We start from the raw sequence: 18,773 nt of genomic DNA, 5'->3' as shown, positions 1-18,773 counted from the left end.
GCAGGCTGCGTCTACACGATGGTGTTATGCCAGCAGAGCTCCAGTGACGTAGCTGCACCTGTCTAGTCTCTGGGGAGCAGGACAGACCCTAGGTGCAGCACAAGCCCGCTATGTTTCTCATGAACGTTGAACCCCCCAATGGACAAGCGGGTTTGATATTCCAAAAAAGATTTTAAAAAATGAGCTGTATCTTCCCTCCTTGCTGCAGCTGTACAGAGTCCCCAGCACTACACTGTGCCGCCATTAAAGAAGGCTAGGTTAGAGCTGGACACTCAGAAACAGGGCCAGATTCTCAGCTGATGTAAATCAGTATAATTCCATTGACTTCAGTGAAGCTACACCGATTTACATCCAGTTCAGATCAAGTCCAGAATCTCTGATTCTGCAGGAAAAGTTTGTATTCCTACTAAACCCAGTCTTCTGATGTGCTGAAGAGTTTTGTGAGGTGCTCAGCACCCTCAGCTCCCATTCAAGTCAAGAGGAATTGGGAGTGCTCAGCATCTCACTCCTGGTGGGTTGACGGACCCTGAATAAAAATGCCAGCAGGGTACGTAACATCTGACGAAGTGAGCTGTAGCTCACGAAAGCTTACGCTCCAATAAATTTCTTAGTCTCTAAGGTGCCACAAGTCCTCCTTTTCTCTTTGTGGATACAGGCTGAGACGGCTGCTACTCTGAAACAGGACATTTTCTGTTGGTCCAACAAAGAACGTTGGCGCAGGTCCCTGTGACGGCGCAACGACTCACCCCTGCAGCGCCTCGTGTTGGCCATCTGGGAATTAGCTCTTTCCAGCACAGAGCACCCTCTGCAGGCCCGTGTCCCTCTCAGACCCCGGTGCCCTTTTTACCCAGGGTGCTGCACCCTGGCAGTACCCCCTCAGTCTCTATGGGTCTCCCTTCTCTGGGGAACGCCCAACCCTCTAATCCCCACCTTGCCTCAGTCTGGGCTACTGCGCATCATCATTATCAAGCCCCTGCACCTTGGGGCAGATTGCAGTGTAAGAGCCAGTCACCACAGGCAAGGGGGTTTGGGTCTGCTGCCTTTCCCTGCAACCCAGTACCCCTATGGGCTTTGGACCAGGCCCGATAGCCTGGGGAGTTGCCAGCCTAGAGCTTCCCTGCTCCTCTGGCCTTTCCCCAGCCCAGCCCACCCTCATTCCCAGTACCCTTTCTGCAGGCAGGCCCTACTCCCTTCAAAACTAGAGAGAAAGACCTTCTCCTACTGGCCCACGGCCCTCTTATAAGGGCCAGCTGGGCCCTGATTACCCTGGCTACAGCTATAGCTGCTTTCCCTGTCAGCCCAGCTCTTGTTAATCCCTTTCATAGATTCATAGATATCAAGGTCAGAAGGGACCATTATAATCATCTAGTCTGACCTCCTGCACAATGCAGGCCACAGAATCTCACCCACCCACTCCTGCGAAAAACCTCTCACCTCTTTCCCTCCTACAGCCCTCTCCCAGGGCTGTTTTAAGCCCCTCAGGACAGGAGCAGGGTGACTCTCCCAGAACCCAATAGGTACAGTCCCATTTCGCCTTGAAAGCCCAGGTATGTTACAGCTTGGCAGACCAGGAGTTTTAGAAGGACTGATTGCAAAGGAGATACCTGGGATGACTCTTCTTGCTAATCTAGGTGACATTATTGTTTTGCCTCCTGCTTTATAGGAAACACAGAGAATTCCCTGGACCATGCACGGTGGGAGCACATGCTGCTTCAGGTAGAGGATGGCTTTCAGATGTATTGTCACAGTCCTCTCTTCCCCCTCCAAATATATCAGCTGGGGAAAAAAATAATGATAAATTATTCATTATAAGCAGAGCTGGTCAAACCATTTCATTTGCAACTTTTGTTCAATTAAAAATGGCCTTTTTATTTTCATGGGACATTTTCAAATTTTTCAGGGTTCTTTTTTTTTTTTTTTTTAAACACACACACAAAAAAAACCCAAAACAAAATAACCCCAACCCAAATAGAAAATGTTTAGTTTTTTTAAACTGAAGCTGATTTTTTTTCCAGTTGCTTTGCTGTTTGTCTCCTTCTCCCCCTCACCCCCCCCCCCCCCCGCTTTTCAATCACAAAGTGGAAGAGGGGGAAAAAAGCACGGGGATGAGGGATAAAGGGAAGGAAATGGGGAAAACAAAGAATTGAATAATGGTCATTTTTGAATTTGAAAAGCAAAATATTTTTGTGTTTTCACTTTTCATTTGTATGTTGAAAAATCAAGAAAACAAAAAAAATCCCACTTGTTTTGTGAAATGGCTTTACTATTGTTCAACCAGCTCTAGTTATAAATCCCTCTGTGTTACCCCTGGGAACAACACAAAACTTAACCAGAAACCCAGCATGCTAATGGTGCTAATGCATCACTGGGGGACGTCTAAAGGATTTTTTTTTTCTATTTGCCACTCAAAAGAAAACTTGCTCTGAGAAACCCAAAGAGGAAAAGAGACAAGACAAGGTTTGGTGTCTGTATCTCATGGAGAAGTCTTTGTGGTCAGAAAGAGCTCTTTACAGCCTCATGTAAATCCAGACAAGGAAGATTTTTATGGCGAGGGCTGAAAATGAAAGGAAAGGACCTAGTGACAAAGAAGCCCCAGAAGGTTTGGAGTTCCATTTGGGGTTGGATTACACTCTAAAATTTCCCATTCCAGATCCAGCCTCATTTGAAATTCTTTGGGCTCCAAAATCAACTAAGATTAGGTTCTCTTGTGAGGTTTCTGATATTTCCTGGCTGCTGTTCAAAAGTCGGGCCTGAAACAGCAAATTGCTGAGAGTTACTAACCTCTGGCTGACTTCAATGGGAGTTGAGGGTGTGACCCCGGGTCCTTTGGGTACCCACTGGCAGAGGCCACAGGAGTGCATAGGGTTCCCAGGATTCCCTGGATCTGATTTCTATATCATCAAAGGGTGTCATGTAAAGCCTTTCCTGGATGCCTGTGCCACACTGCATAATCCTCATAATCATTGCACAGTGACTGGATGGATAATATCTAAGGCGTTATGGTTGTCTACTGAAATTGATGCTTTGAAGGTCTGTGCGTTGGGGCAGGTCACCAGAAGGTGATAAAGAAGTTTCTTTCAGGCAGAAGATGGTTAGCTGCTTGAATGGCTGTATGTAGACTGAGTAATTATTCACAGTGAATGCTAATCAATAGAGCAAAATTCTAATCAAGTGATTGCAAAGTCTCCAGAGGAGATTCGAGAGAAGAAAAACAAACAAACAATAGGGGGTACCCTGTTTACAAGCAGACAATGGATGCTTGGAACTATATCTGGAGGTCCAGAGGTATCCTGCACCAGGTATCCTTCACCTATTGGACAAATTGCCAACTGGCTTGTCTTATGAATGGAGGATCACATTTGGTCTGGGTGTTTCCTGCTGGGAGAGAGATTTGGGGGAGCTATCCCTTGTGAGACAGGGGACTGTTTGGTTCTTTAAGTTGAAGCTCTAGAAGTGTGTTAGGATTTTATTTTTATGTAACCATTTGTGTACATTAATTATTCTTGCTGCTTCTCAAATCTCTGATCTTGGTGAATTAAACTCTACTTCTTTTCACTGTCAATGTATCGAAGTGTGTGAAATGGAGCGGTGATGCTGAGGTGAAACTGGTAAGGTGGTGTGTAGCAAACCTCTGAATTCTGTGAGTGTCCAGTGGAACAGGGGCTGGACATTCTGGGGATGTCCAGAGGACTAGCGGTTGGAGTGTACTGATTGCTTATCTGTGGAAGGACAGTGGATCCTGGACGGGGTGAGAAGGGTGTGCTTGTGTTTCCTGTGACTGGCAGAGTCAGGAGCTGACACTTGGCAGGTACAGAGAAGGCTTCCTCATGCTAAGGGCAGGTGGTAGTGAGGTCCCTCACAACCCTGGGTACCTTGGGAGGTGTCATAAAGGGTCCATAGCACTTCAGAAAAGGTGCCTGGTCCTTCGTAGTCCAGGGCCCTTTGTTCAAAGTTGACTAGAGCCATCGTCCCGGAAAATCACTCCTCGATGGTCAGATGTCTTGGCTCCATCTCATTCTCCAATTCACTGTCCATCTGGGTTTGGGGACTGAGAGGAATCCTCAGGCAAAGGTTCAAGAACAAGAGGCAGAGGAAGTCTGGGTTGTCAATGTTTATAGTTCTCAATAGGGAAATAATCTTCCCAGGACACCTGAATATTGGAAAGTTTACAACAGAACAAGGAAGCAAAAACCAACCAACCAAACAAAACCCCAAACCCCACAACAGCCCCCACATTCTTGCAATTAACCATCTGCTTTAACTCTGGTTTTACACGCAGTTCCTAAGAACATCTCTGGAGATGATAGACGACAGTGCCTGGAGCAGCCAGATATCCCTTGAGTTGAGCTGGCAGATGGCCAGCTATGCCAGCCCCTCCAAAGAGAAGGTTTGTTCTCTGTTAAGGTTTAGTTTCTAGTTACTTTCCCCTGAAATTCTGATTGGAGGGCTGCATAAGGCTTCTCTCAAGGTTTCATTATTTGATATTTTATTCTGCGTATAAAATTTGTTTGTACTTATTCCCTGCTCTCTTGCCCCCCTGCCCTTCCAATATTTGCTTGGACAGGCTGCTTGTCTGTACTGCATTGTTGGTTCTCTGGCTGGGCTAGACGATGGGATGTTTCTGCAGCATGGGTGCTTGGACTTGGCTGTCTTGTTCCTTCCTGAGTGTTGCTGAGCTGGGTCTGTACTGACAGGCACGTTGTGTTTCTGATATCCCAGGGCTGGTCTCTTTCTTTCAGAGTTTCCTGTATAAGGCGCTAGGAACGTCCTTAGCAGCTTGTCAGGACCTGGTCCATGTTAAATCACAGATTCATACACTTCTGACGACAGCAGATTATATGGAAGCCCCTGAGAGACAGGTGAGGCCTCTGTCCCTCTCCCCATTTTACCAAGTAATCCCTGAATGCTCCCTGTGGGGCTCAGCTCTGAGTTGGCCTGGGACAGATGCCATTTTGCTTCCTATCCTCTTGATTGCTATTTCACTCAGCGCCCGCTCCCCATGTGTCTCAGGCCTGATTGGCACTTTACACCACTTTGGGTGAAAGGAATGGACTCGTGGGCTCTATCAGACACCTGGTTCGATCCTAACCTGTATTTCTCTTGGGTGACAGGGAGTCGTTTCCATCCTCGCAGTCTGTGCTGCGAGCCACTTGGACCTCACCTTGAAGGCACTTCAGGAGTTTGGGGCTGCAATGAGCCAGGTTAAGATTTCTGGGTTCGTCAGCCGCCTGAAGGTAAAGGAGCCAGGGGGTTCTCTCAAACTTCCTCTCCCTCTAAAGCAGGGGCAGCAGCCCCACGGTAGTGTCTGCTCCGGTCAGCTAGCATTGTCCCCCAGTGTATGCGTTCCACGTGATGCCTGCCGTTAAGCAGACAGGAGCACGATGTGGAGCTGGGGTTCTCTCAAATGATTTTTACTGTCTGATGTCTCATGGCTTGAGCGCCCCTCCCATGCACAATGTGTGGGAACTACATCAGTTGCTTGCATGGAAAAGCATTGAAGGTATTTTTAGCTGTTTTTTATTCCAGGTTAGTAGCTGGAAATGAGGAGGTGTTGCAAGCAACATGTGGCTAACCAACCCGCTTTAGGTAGACCACCAGTGGTCTACGGATGACAATTAGGGAACCTCTGATTTAGAGCAGTGGTTCTCAACCTTTCCAGATCAGTGTCCCCCTTTCAGGAGTCTGATTTGTCTTGTGTCCCCCAAATTTCACCTCACTTAAAAACTACTTGCTTACAAAATCAGGCATAAAATTATAAAAGGGTCCTAGCACATTATTCCTGAAAAAAAGACTGCTTATTTTCCCATTTTTGCCCTAGAATTAGAAAATACATCAACTGGAATCTAAATATTGTACCTGCATTTCAGTGGGCAGTATATAGAGTAGTCTAAAGAAGCCATTGTATGAAATTTGAGTTAGTAACTTTGCAAGTGCTTTCTTTGTTGTCTGCTGTAAAACTAGGCAAATATCTAGATGAGTTGATATACCCCCTGGAAGACCCCTGCAGACCCTCAGGGGTACAGAAGTCCCCCTGGTTGAACACCACTGATCTAGAGGATAGGGCAGGAGACTAGGCCTCTGGGCTCCCATTGCTGGCTCTGCCATTTACTCACTGTGCAGCCTTAGGCAAGACATTTAGCGCCTGATCTTGTACCCACCAGTGTCAATGACTAAGCTCCCGTGTACTCCACTGCTGTCGGTTCAGCCTTTTTCGGCTCTCTGGGCCAGAGTTACCCAGTGGGAATGATGGCGATGGGGCGGCGAGTTCTATGGGCTCATGGTGCCCGGGCTCCAGCAGTATTCAAGGCTCGGGGGCCCAGCTCCACCAATGTTTGATTCATTCCAAGGCCAAATGAATCAGAAGAACTTGTCTCTAGTGATGTTTCCTATTGTCTAGGATTACCACCATGGGACAAGAGGCAAGACTCGCCGCACCCTGATGCTGACATACAGCAACGTGGCTGTCCATGCTCCAAAAGAGCAGCTTCTCTCCCGAGTAGAGGCAGACATCACAAGGAACATCATTCACCATTACAGAACCAGTTGTCAGGTAAGAGCCTTTGCATGACAACTGTGAGGGGCATTACCCTGAAGTTATAGAATTGCCTCTGAGTTTATAGAGAGAGGGCTTGTATTTTCTAAAACTCTCCTTTGAGCAATAATTTGTCATATAACTGAAATTTAAAACTGTAATGGATGGAGCGTGAGCTGTCACATGTTGTATCACTTTTGTTGCTCTTCTTTGTGTTTTCTCTAGTTTTTCTATAGTCTTCTGAAATTCTGTCGAGCACAGCTGCACAGTAATTCACATGGAGTCACACTCAGGCTATTCAGAATAACACTCTAACTCCCCTAATATGTATGTGTATCTAGCTCTATCTTTTTCTAGCCAAGAGAGAATGGTGCTAACTTGTATTTAGTTTCTTTGCTGTCACTCTGTTTCTTGGACTCACTACTTCCCTTCCCTCTTCTCTGTCGTCTTGTTTGTCTGTGTGCTCGTTATTTCTGTTCCCTAGGTGTCTGACTGCTGGTACTGACTCTCCTCTCAGTGCAACCTCGCCACGTCACTTTGCCATTCAATTCTGCCCTGTCTAAGTGAGAATCTCATTTAGCCTTTGTCAAAAAAGTTGATCACAGTTGAACCAAACGGATATCTTCCAGAAGTTCACAAATGCAAATATTCCATAGGATGGCCCCTGATCTTGACCTCTGCAAAACACCCCCTCTGGATACATTTCCTGCCTTTTGGAAGATTTAACAATCATGATTTCTCTCTGCTCCATATTCACCAGCCAGGCCATTTTGAGGATGTGTGTTATGTGGGACTATAGACATTGCTAATAGCTGTTTTGCATTTTGTTTTTCAGGTGCTGGGCATTGCTCTTACAAACAAGGTAAATTCTAAATAATCTGCCCTCAGCTCTTCCCTTTTCTATCCACAAGTTGCTTGTTTAAATTGCACAGAGCTTGATTTCCTTGCCACATCAAGCAGGAGTCCTGGCTGCTCTGGTGTAAGTGGCCCTGGATTTCTTTCATGAACCTGGCTTTTCTCTTCTTCTGAGGTGGGTGCAGAGCCAGGGTCCTCTGCCTTCTGGGGTCTGTGGACAGCTCTCTCCTCTCCTGTGGCTAGATTTAATTCCTGATCTTTATCTTCTGGACTCTGGTTCTTCTCTCCGTTTCTCATCCACATCCTCTTGTTTCTCCTTCTGGATTATGTAGGACATGCACCTAAAATTAACCCTCATCCAGAATGTCACGGAGATTAGCTGTGCCATTTTGGAGACCAGAGACTCCCAGGAGTTCGAATTCTCTTACAAACTGGAGCTCCTTGGCTACATGCTGGTGAGTGATGAGGAGCTTTGAGGACTGAAGTACAAAGGAGTTTGTTGTAATGTCATCAGACTGGGTTTCCAGGTAGATGTTGTTTTATCCATTGGCTGTGACTGTACCACTGCAGTCTCATGAGCTACCTGCACGGCACCCAGAATGCTGCTGGGTCCACTCTGAGCTTGGCAGGGATGCCGACCTATTGTGGGCTGTAAGTGGCAGGAATGGCTTGTGTCTGGGGAGTTATCTTTCTGTCCTCCGTATAGCCTGCAGATGGCCCTACGGTCCATTTCTGAGGCAGAGAGCCTGCCGAGCACGGTGTCTGTTTATTACAGGTCTGGCATATGGCCCTGTTTCAGGGTGTGAGAGGAAAGCCTCTCTGCCTTTCAAATCCATTTCCCATTTTTTTTAATTTCTCTATTCGTGCATTTCAGGACTTCATTAAAAAGGAACCACTGGATTCCCTGGCATCTCCAGTTCGCTACAAGGCAATTCTTGCCATTAGACATCTGAGGTAGGCTATTTTCTGCCATATTTCCTGGCACTGTGACGTCGTCTTTGTTAGTTCATGAGTGCCAGGTTGGGAGCAGTTTGATGCCTGCCGGGTTTGGCTCACATGCTGCTCACCAGCAGAACTTTAGTTCTTGAGGGTTTGAATGTGTCCATTTGGAGGTTTGTGCTTGAAAGACACAAACTTGGAGGTTGTGGGGCATGCAGTCCAATGCAGGAGAGTTCAGATGGGGAGGGAGGTGTCTGGCTTGCTGGTAGGGGGAAGGAAGCTAGTGGGTTTCTCTAAAAAGGGGACTTGAAGCTTTAGCTTTACTTCTCAATGAGCCAATACTTAATAGAGGTGCAAAGAGGTGCTCAGCTGCAAAGTGAAGGGTTGTTTGCATTTAGGGTTTTAGATTGAGACAATCTCCAGTCATTGGACCCATTTCTTTTACTTGGAGCTGGTACTGAGTCTAATGCATGACTTTTCTCTCTCTCTCTTTCTTCTGCCAGCAAACTCAAACCATCTTTGACCTTGAAGGAAAACCGTGAGCTCCTTCATCAGTGTTTCAAAAGTTTGTTTCCCCTCCCTCCCCTGGAGAAGATGATGAAAGAGACAGCAAAGGATGCTCTGCCTATACAGGTACGTGACAACAATTCTCCTCAGGCACCATCCACTGTATTTCTGCCCAGCAGGCACTGGGTGATGGAAGTCACACATGGCCTCCCTGGCAAGGTTATGGTTAGCTTTCCCCAGCCCCCAGTCGTCGTCCCCCCCCACACACACAAACTATCTGTGCTGAGCCTCACTCCTTCTCTTCTGGTTTCAGTCACTGTACGTAGAGTCCTTGGAAGCCCTTGGCAAGCTAATGAAGACTTTGCTGGAGGAAGAACCAACCGCACAATGGTTCCAGGAAATGTTTCAAGTGAGTAGACCATTGAACCATGGTGAAGATTGTTTGTTTGTTTGTTTGTTTGTTTGTTTGTTTGTTTGTTTGTTTGTTTGTTTGTTGTTCTGTTACTGCAGGGAAGAGTCAGAGATTTAGGGAGTCAAGCTTCAGTTGTGGAGGAATTTTCCACAGTGGAGTGAATTGTCGGGGGGAAAAAGCACCAAATTCTTCCTGGGATAAGCAGGCATGTGCCCCGCTGAAATCCACAGAAGCTATGCCATTTTATGCCAGGGCTGGATTGGGACCAACTTCTTACAATGTAGTTGACACTACTTGGACCGGCAAGAAAATCACCACTGCAGTAGCCAAATCCAAGAGAACCAGTTGAAACTGATCACTTCTTCAAAGAGGAATTCATTCATATTGAGTTAAGCCCTGTGTATGGAAACTCATCCAGAGGAGACTTCCTGTTCCTCAGACATGAACAGAATATCTTGAAGAGCTGGGGAGTTTGATGCACCTTCAGTATAAAAATGAAGTTCTAAAAGGAGCTGGGCTGGGGGGGGGACTTCTCTGCTCTTCTTCAAATTAATAAAAAGAAACGCTCCTCTCTGTCATTTGGCCACTCAACGTGGGAGAAGTTGCCCAGGAAACAACACAGCAGCAGACATCAAACAGCATGCAATGTGGTAGACAGCTCCCATCAGACAGTCTACAGGAGACATCACGTACACAGGCCCAGGTTCATCTCTCATGTAACTCCTTTGTCTTCAATCACTCAGAGGTGAATCTGGTCCCTGGCACTTCCATTAGACATGTAATTCCTTCGCTCCATGGAGGTCCGGTGCTTTGGAGAGGGATTTTAGTGACAATTAAACCTGTTTAAGAGGAACTTTTGGGAGGGATTTTCTGGTACTAACTCTGTCCATTCCCCTGCTCTACCAACAGCTACTAGAGACATGGCTCCATTCAGAGAAGGAGTGGGAGAGAGAAAGGGCCTTGCAGGCCACCATTCAGCTGCTGACTGCCTATCAAGAGACAGTTCATAGCACAGTGAGTATAGCCTTCCTCTTCCTTGAGCTGACTTCCCTGCTTATATCCGATCTGACACGCAACGCAAATGCATGAAAAAAGCTTCCAGGGCAGCAGCTGGGATCTCAAAGTGACTAAGATCCCTCTGCTTCCATAAGAGAGAGGTTTACACAACAATGCTGTGACCACACTCCGGGCAGACTGCAAGAAGTAGAGGACAGACAATCCCCCAAACTGATGGCTTATTCTAGAATTACATGCACCAACTCAACAGCAAAAGAGCTTCCACCCTAGTTTACAAAATGCCAAACACGGTCCCTTTTGGCATTCCAGACCTAGGCTCCCATCTAAACAGCCCAGTCTAATATAGTGAGGGGTTACTGAAAACCTGATTCACCATATGTGAGGTTCACCCATCATAAAGGACCAGATGCTTATCCCCAGGTCAAGGTGAATCTCAGGTCTTTCCCAAATAGCATGCTGCCAGCCAATCCTTAATAACGAAATTGAAGATTTCTTCTTAAAAGAAAGAAGAGAGTTACAAATGGTTAAAAGATCAATATCCATACAAGTGACTGTCAATGTTCATAGTTCAGGATCACAACAGTGATGGAATAAACTGCTGGCTTGTACAAGTCTCTCTGGAATCTTCCCAACAGATCAGAATCCAAAGGTAGCTTAGATGTAAAGACTGTTAGTTTTTCCATGCATTTTCCAGGTTCTTTCAAATGATGATTTGGAAGCTCTCTGTCCTATGGCTTACACTTTCCCTGTTCAAAGTTTCAGCAGACTAAAGATGACAGGATGAGGCCCGAGCCTTCTCTTTTCTAGCTATTGTAGCAGGCTGACAAGCCTACCTCACAAAAATGGTTACAGCAGGACCTTCCCCCGAGAAAGACTAGGCAATGCAGATCGCCTCCTGTACTTTGCTTTGAAGCTAATCTTCTATTTCCTGTGCATACACAGTAAACTAGTTACTCATTCGCATCAGGTGATTAGCCGTTCTTCCATTATAACACAGAGAGTTAAGCTGAAAACAATGTAGAAATTATTAGTTTCCTGCAGTATCTTACATCTTTGATTTTAAGGTTAACTGAACCCCTTGCATACATAATGAAGACCTGAAAGGGAATGAGCATCGACAAGCTAATTTGGTTACATTGTGAAACTTCTAACCGCGTATAGATCAACACAGACAAATAGACTTAGCATCTATTGTTCATTTTTGAATGAGTTGAGGATTGCTAGTCTAATCCATCTCTTTGAAATTCACATGCAAGTGAACTGTCTTGATACAGTGGAAGTGCCTCTTGTTAAGTTATTATGGGTCATACCCAGGTTGCCTGGTCTGCCAGTGTCACAAATGCATTCTTGGTTCTTATGCTCCCAGGGTGGTAAAGGAAAATTTCTATTTAACCAGCTAAGAACATAAAACATAAGAATGGCTAACCTGCCTCCCGCAAAAGAATGGTTCATCTGGCCCAGTATCCTGTCTTCTGACTGCATTGTGTGAAGATATGCTTCCTTTAGTTTGTTTTAAACCTGCTGCCTATTAATTTCATTGGGGGACCCCTCAGTCTTGTGTTAGGTGAAGGGCTAAATAACACTTCCTTATTGACTTTCTCTACACCAGTCATGATTTTATAGACCTCTAGCATATTCCCTCTGAGTCGTCTCTTTTCCAAGCTGAAAAGTCGCTCTTTTTTTAATCTCCCTTGGATGAGAAGTTATCCCATAGGCCTAATTTTTGTTGCTCTTCTCCGTATTTCTTCCCATTCTAACACATCTTTTTTGAGATGAGATGACCAAAACTGCACGCAGTATTCAAGGTGTGGGGGTCCTGTAGATTCCTATCGTGGCATAATGATATTTGCTGTCTTCTTATCGATCCCTTTCCGAAGGGTTCCTAACATGTTGTTAGCTTTTTTGACTGCATGTTGAGCGGATGCTTTCAGAGAACTGTACACAATGACTCTGAGGTCTCTTTCTTGAGTGATAACAGCTAATTTAGACCCCATCCATTTCTATGTACAATTGGGATTATGTTTTCCAATGTGCATTACCCAGTACAGTACAGGAATCAGGGGCACAATGTTACCAGATGTGCCTGTTACTTTGGGGTAGGCTCATTGATTAGGGTTACTCTTCTTGGGGAGGGTGTCTGTAATTCTATTAATGTGCTGCTTATGTCACTTGTGTGTTCATAGGGAGCTCTACTCCTTCCTTCTGCAAGTGCTCTCCCAATGGAGCCACCCTGCAGGCCCTAGGTTCCCCAGGGCTGGGTTCCTCCAGCCCTAGAACTAGATAAACACGCACGCACGCACGCTCACACTAGCAGAGCAAGTCTGAGCGGACCAGGTCCATCAGCCCTCTCCAGCTGATCCTCTCATATGTCCCTGTACTCAATGGGCTGGGTTAAGCAGCACTTTCAGCTGCTCCCCTCTTATGTGCCCCAAGTTTAACACATCCCTATCCCACTTCCACATTACAATTGTACTGGTAGTAACCCACTTCATGAGCAAACCCCACAGTATTTTTGGGCGCTACCGGGACCTTTAGCTTAGGTAAAAGAAGGGTTGCTGCAGAGTAAATGGGGAAAGTGGAAAATACAGAGTAAAATTTGGAGAGCGAGAGAGAGGGAGAGAGAAGCAACCAGCTGAACCATAAAAGTTATTTATTGAATAATAGTGATAACTACACAAGGAGGGCTAAACAAACATAATGGTTACATTTGAAAGGTTAATACCTGAGGAAGAAAAGAAAACGGAGGGGCGAGGGGGGGGGAATCTCATCCACTCCATGAGGCTTGAACTGGGTGGGGTTCCCAGGTAATGGTGGTAGCTCAGGGTCCTGAGTGCTGGAGACAGGCAGAGCCCCCATCACAATCAGTCAGGAGATGGAATCCCTTACTTGGGCATAGGAATCCCCTTACTTGGGCATAGATGGAATCCCCTTACTTGGGCATAGGTAGGGGGTTTTGTAGAGAAAATACAATGGTTCAAGGGAGAACACTAGATTTGTTTATGGGTAAACTAATGGGTTTTCAAGGGTTTTCTTTAGGCTAGACAATAGGAGCTGATCACTCTTGGCTATGGGTGGTGGTTTTTTCCAGGGAGCTCACAAGGCAACTAGGCTGCTTCAGTATTTTAGGATAATAAAGATTTATTACTAGAATTGGTCTGATAATTGCTGAGCTAGGTGTGTGCAGGCATAGGTTCATTAGCATCTGGAGCAGGGATTCCCATGATGCAATGCGTCCCTGCTTTTCTGGTCCCAGAGTTCAGTGCGGTTCTCTGTTCCTCATTCTTCATGCTAATTCCTATCCCATCTTTCATGCAGATGAGGCTAGGGGAGTTGTCTCTGTTCTTCACTCTGTATTCAAATGGAGATGTCTTAATCTTGTCACCCTTCTCAGGAGGGGTGTAGGTGTGTCTCCCAACACCCTTCATTGTTCTCTGCAAGCCTTTTCTCTGATGGGTTTTGGTTCAAACAGAGACTGGTGGGGGCGGAGGGTGTCTTTCATGAGTCAGACAGGCTAGATACTGTGCCCTGGTTCCCCAAAAAACACAGAGCTGACTGGTCTGAACAATAAGGATGGCAAGTGAAGTCTAGTCCAACTGGAGACCATTCATTCTTCGTTCTTTGTTCTTTTTTCATTAGACTCAGGGAACTTTTGATCAGTTTGGATCTCTGATTGGACTAATAGCACCATACAGCTGTGATTCGCTGGCCACGTCCCGTCAGTGGGTGGTTGACAGTATCCGCTGCCTTCTCTGTATACAAGGTGAGGAGACCATTAGCAGGTATAAGGAATTCTTCACCTTCTTTCACTGTTGTAATGTCCATTTGTCTGCCTATCTAGTTCTTTCTGTCCTGTCTATTGTCGCTTAGATAACAGAATGGTGGGCATCTTGTAAATACCTCATTAGAAGAGTAGATTCTGATGTGTAAAGAGCCTAGCACACTTTTGGGAACTGTACAACTAATAAATGGTCTGCATATAGGTAGATAAGGGCTAAATTCCTTAGGGCTTGTCTACACAGGGACAGTAAGGAAAGTTAATCCAAATGAACTAAAGGTGTACATTTCAAGTGCATGAGGTAAATGGCATTAAACACATGTGTGGATGCTCTGATTCTGAATTAAAATGGGCCTTATTAATTGGAGTGAATTCCATGAATGAAACTAACCTGAATGAAGGCCACTTTAATTCTAAATAAGTGTGTCCCCACAGGTGTTGAATGAAGTTTAACTAATGCATTTTGAAATGAATGGGGATTAGCTTTCTTGAATATCTCCATGGAGACAAGCCCTTGGTACTAAACATTTTCATTCTCTTTACCCTGCCACTGGCTGGATTGGAGGGGTTTCCTGGAATAATTTCGTAAACAAAAAGTTCTTCCAGCAGCCCTCTGTCATGAGCCTTCAGAGCTACTGGAGTAAGTAGAGGCCATTTTTCCCCTTTGTGAAAGAGTAGGATATTCTTTTCACCTAATGGTTAGATGACAAGGGATAGAGCTTGGTTATCGTTTAAGGCCATTTCCAATGAGGGTGACCAGACAGCAAATGTGAAACCTCGGGACAGGGGGTGGGGGGTAAGAGGAGTCTATCTAAGAAAAAGACCCCAAAATGGGGACTGTCCCTATAAAATCGGGACCCCTGGTCATCCTATTTCCAATGATTCTTAATCAGTCCTAAAAACAGTGTTGGTGATTCAGAAACAGAATAAGGGACTCCAACCTTTGAATGTACAACATAGTAATCCCAGCATTGTTTAGAAGTGACTGATGATGAGCCTGGGTTTCTTGCCAAAGTTTTTTGTCTATCCCCGTCTCTTTTACAAGGAGAGTTTGGTGGAGGGATTCACCTCTAAACTGGAACCTCTGATCTACCTGCATGAGTTGTACTTGAATAGGGGCTTAGATGTAAATAGTGAGAGCAGAGAGACTACTGAAACCAGACACACACACAAAGCTGCTCCAATCTGAATACAGTGCTTGTTCAATCCTGGATCATTCACAATAACATACCACTACTGTTAACGTACAGACATTTTAGGGTGTAATCCCGACTCCGTTCCAGTCAACAGGAGTTTTGCCATTGACTTCAGTGGGACCAAGATTTTACACTATGCTGATGACAACATAGCACATGGATCCTCCCGTATGAAGATCCATGCAGTAGGGATTCAGTTTCCTTAATCCTTACAGTACTTTTTCTCCTTTTCTCCACTCCAGGCCAGTCCATAAACCTGGGCTCAGCAGAGGAGGAGCTGAGATGTCTCCGTGAAGCACTAACAGCTCCAGACCCCGAGGCTCTGTTTCAGGCATCTTCCAAAATGGCCAGGGTAACGGACTCAAAAAGCTTGTGCGGATGTGCGAGTGACCGGGCACCGTTCATTTGACATTTGCTCTTTCATGATGCCTTTCCGTACTCGGAGCGAGCTGTGGGAGCGGGGCGTTGGCTGCTAGTAACCAGCAAGATGCTTTTCATAGATGTGTGCTCTGAATGCCACGTAAAAACCAGATTCCACAGAACGTTGCACGCCCATGAAAATGTGCACGCGGATGCACACGCATGTACCTATCCAGCAGGGTCGGCTCTTGTTTTTTCACTGATCCAGAGCAGTGAAGCACAAAAAATAATGAAATAAAAGAGCCCCCATGCCGCCCTAAGATTGGCCGGAACACTGCCCCTTGCAATCTGCCGCCCCAAGCACGAGCTTCCTCGGCGGGTGCCTGGAACCGGCCCTGCCATCCAGCCATCCAGGAGAAAAACTGTGTTAGTGGAACATCAAGCTGAGAAACCACCCAGGATTCATTCCGTCACCTTGTGGGTTTGCCTTCGCCGATATTTGTGTGCATGCCTCTCTTGACTGACTTCTATATGCTGTAAAAAGATGCAGTGTATGTAAGAGACTACAAACGGGAAACTTACCTCCTGCCTATCCAGTACAATGTTGTGCTAACTATGCAACAGAGTCTTTGCCTCTAACCTGATATCATTAGTGTAGAATACAAAAATGTAGTCTATAGACTAGAGAGAGAATTGTAATCCCAAATGGCGAGCTAGACAGGAGGCTAATTCACCATTTGCTGATGCAGGTATATCTTTTTTTCCATTTTTAAAAGTGCTGGAGCCAAACATCATTGCGGTCTCTCCTGTTTTCATTTGTTCCCAGGTTGTTAGTGAATACTTTCCCTCCGAACAGGCCACAGACTTTATTGCGGCCACATTGGGTGGTCTGCTGTCTGCTAGCCCCACCTGTGCCACGGCAGCTGGACTATGGATGAAGATCATCCTGAAGGAGTGTGGAGATGCCATGCTGGACAAGGTAAAACTGGGAACTGGAGAGCTTTTCTACCTAAACTCTAGGCTTTTTGATCTTTGCCCTTATGTGTAAGGAAGAAAAATCTTGCTGTTTCTCCCCCTCGGACATAGAGTCGATTCCATCTCTGTTCCTACCCTAAGATAGGCAATGGCAGAATCAATAGCAGTAGACTGAGATAATCCAAGGGAAAAGGAAGATGGTTGGTTCTTTATTGGTCTAGCTTGTTGCCACAGTATTCAGCCAAGAAAGGCTTGAGAAAACAGACTCTAGGGAAAATACAAGAAGACAGAATGACTGGCACTTGGAGGCCTCCAGGTATTAGGAGGCCTATGGCTAAGGGCTACATGGATTAAAAAGAGCACTGGGCTATTGCCACCCTCTTGCCAGGTTTCTGAGCCTGGCCTCCAGCCCGAGCAGGAACAGCTCCACTTTTAGCCCCATCGTGCAAGCCCCACAGACCCCGTTTGACCTGAGCTCTGAAACTCAGTGCTGTGGGATTTTTTTGCTGTGTAGACCTACCCTTTAAGAAGAGAAGGAAGGAGGGAGAAAACTCTAGTGTCTTTGGGATCCACTATTTATATGCCTTATTCTGGAGCCCAGTACATCAGGGCTAGATGAAAGGAGCACTCCACAAATCTTCTAACAAGGCTGGTGAAAGGCCTCAGGACAGGGAACCCTCGCAGCAGAACTGCCATGTTTGCACAGTGTTTTGAAGATGTGAAGGGCTAGGAATGAATATGAGAGGTAGTCACCTGTTCATAGTCCCAGGCATTTACACACTGTCTTTAAAGCACTTGCATATTTTGTGCTTGTGGTTGTTGATGAGCTCTGCATTCTTCGAGGCAAATGGTCAGATTTGGCTGCTTAAATGACACCTGCAAAATCTGGGCAAGCAAAGCCACCTTTTGTGCATGTGAACTGGTTTATGTAATGTATAGCTGGGCACCACCACATTGAATTACCTGGTATGTCTATGTGTGTGTCAGTGTTAATTTTTACAGCCGTGTGTGGGCAATTTGTGTGGGTTCAAGTTACGCAGACGTATTTGAACATTTGCTTCTTGAAGTGAGGCATTTCTAAAAAAGCAGCAAATGGCTAAATAAAGGTTTTGATTCTGTAGAGTGAATGGAGAGAAAGAAAAAGGGACATTTCTTTCTGGTTTTGTTCCTTCCAGGTGCCAGATATCCTGGCAATACTATATCGCCACATGCCTACTATCCAGGAGGGCAGCTTGAGGCAGTTCCTGGTGGAGGCAGTGTCCATTCTAGCTCACCATCACCAAGAGGCAGTGATCTCCAGCCTCCTCAGCAAACGTCTGCCGATGGACAGGTATATACCGCTACCTATTGCATTCATCTTGGTAAAACCTGGATCCCACAGCTTTACTAGGAGATGTGGGGCTTCATTTAAGCCGCAAACAGTTTGGGATCATTCCTAAGGGTTAATAGCCTGGCTCTTTCTGCAGGAAGGTCCAAGAACATGTTAAGGTGGGGTGCGGAGAGAAATTAAGTGTCATTCTGTTTCCATTCATGAATAGCTCCTTTGACATCCTAAAGATCTATCTTTATGGGTATAACTGGAGTGTATTGTTGGAAACATCTACCTCTCTAGACTCCAGAATTGAGCTCACTCTGGAAATGAGCAGTGGCTGTTGGTTTCCTGGTAGCATGACAGCTTCAGGTGCAAATCCCTGGCTGATTGCAAAGACTAGGGCCAATATTATCATCAGACCTCTGCTTGGTATCAGTGAGGGTGTGGCTGCTAGAGCAGAGTTGCCATCCTTGGTACTTAAAAGTGGACTGGAAGCAGATCCATCATTTCATTTCAAGATCCCTAACTGAGGTATCAGTTATCAGTGCTGGAATCTAAGACCATAAGAACAGCCATACTGGGTCAGACCAAAAGGCCATCTAGCCCAGTAGTCTGTCTTGCGACCGTGACCAGTGCCACATGCCCCAGAGGAAATGAACACAACAGGTCATTGTCAAGTGATCCATCCCCTGTTGCCCAGTCCCAGCTTCTGGCAAACAGAGGGCAGGGACGCCATTTGTGAAGGGGACCTAGGATGGCCATGAACATTCGTTCTCATAGTTGTATGTCCATCGAGTAGGAATCTGGCTTTTCTTTCATCCACTTGCCTTCCAAACCCTAGCTCTTTGGGAGCCACATGCTCATGATTCCATATTGACTGGGAAGTGGAGAAA

The sequence above is a fragment of the Lepidochelys kempii genome, chromosome 20 (assembly GCF_965140265.1).
Source record: "Lepidochelys kempii isolate rLepKem1 chromosome 20, rLepKem1.hap2, whole genome shotgun sequence".
Taxonomy (NCBI): domain Eukaryota; kingdom Metazoa; phylum Chordata; order Testudines; family Cheloniidae; genus Lepidochelys; species Lepidochelys kempii.
Note: the sequence above shows the minus strand (reverse complement) of the source record.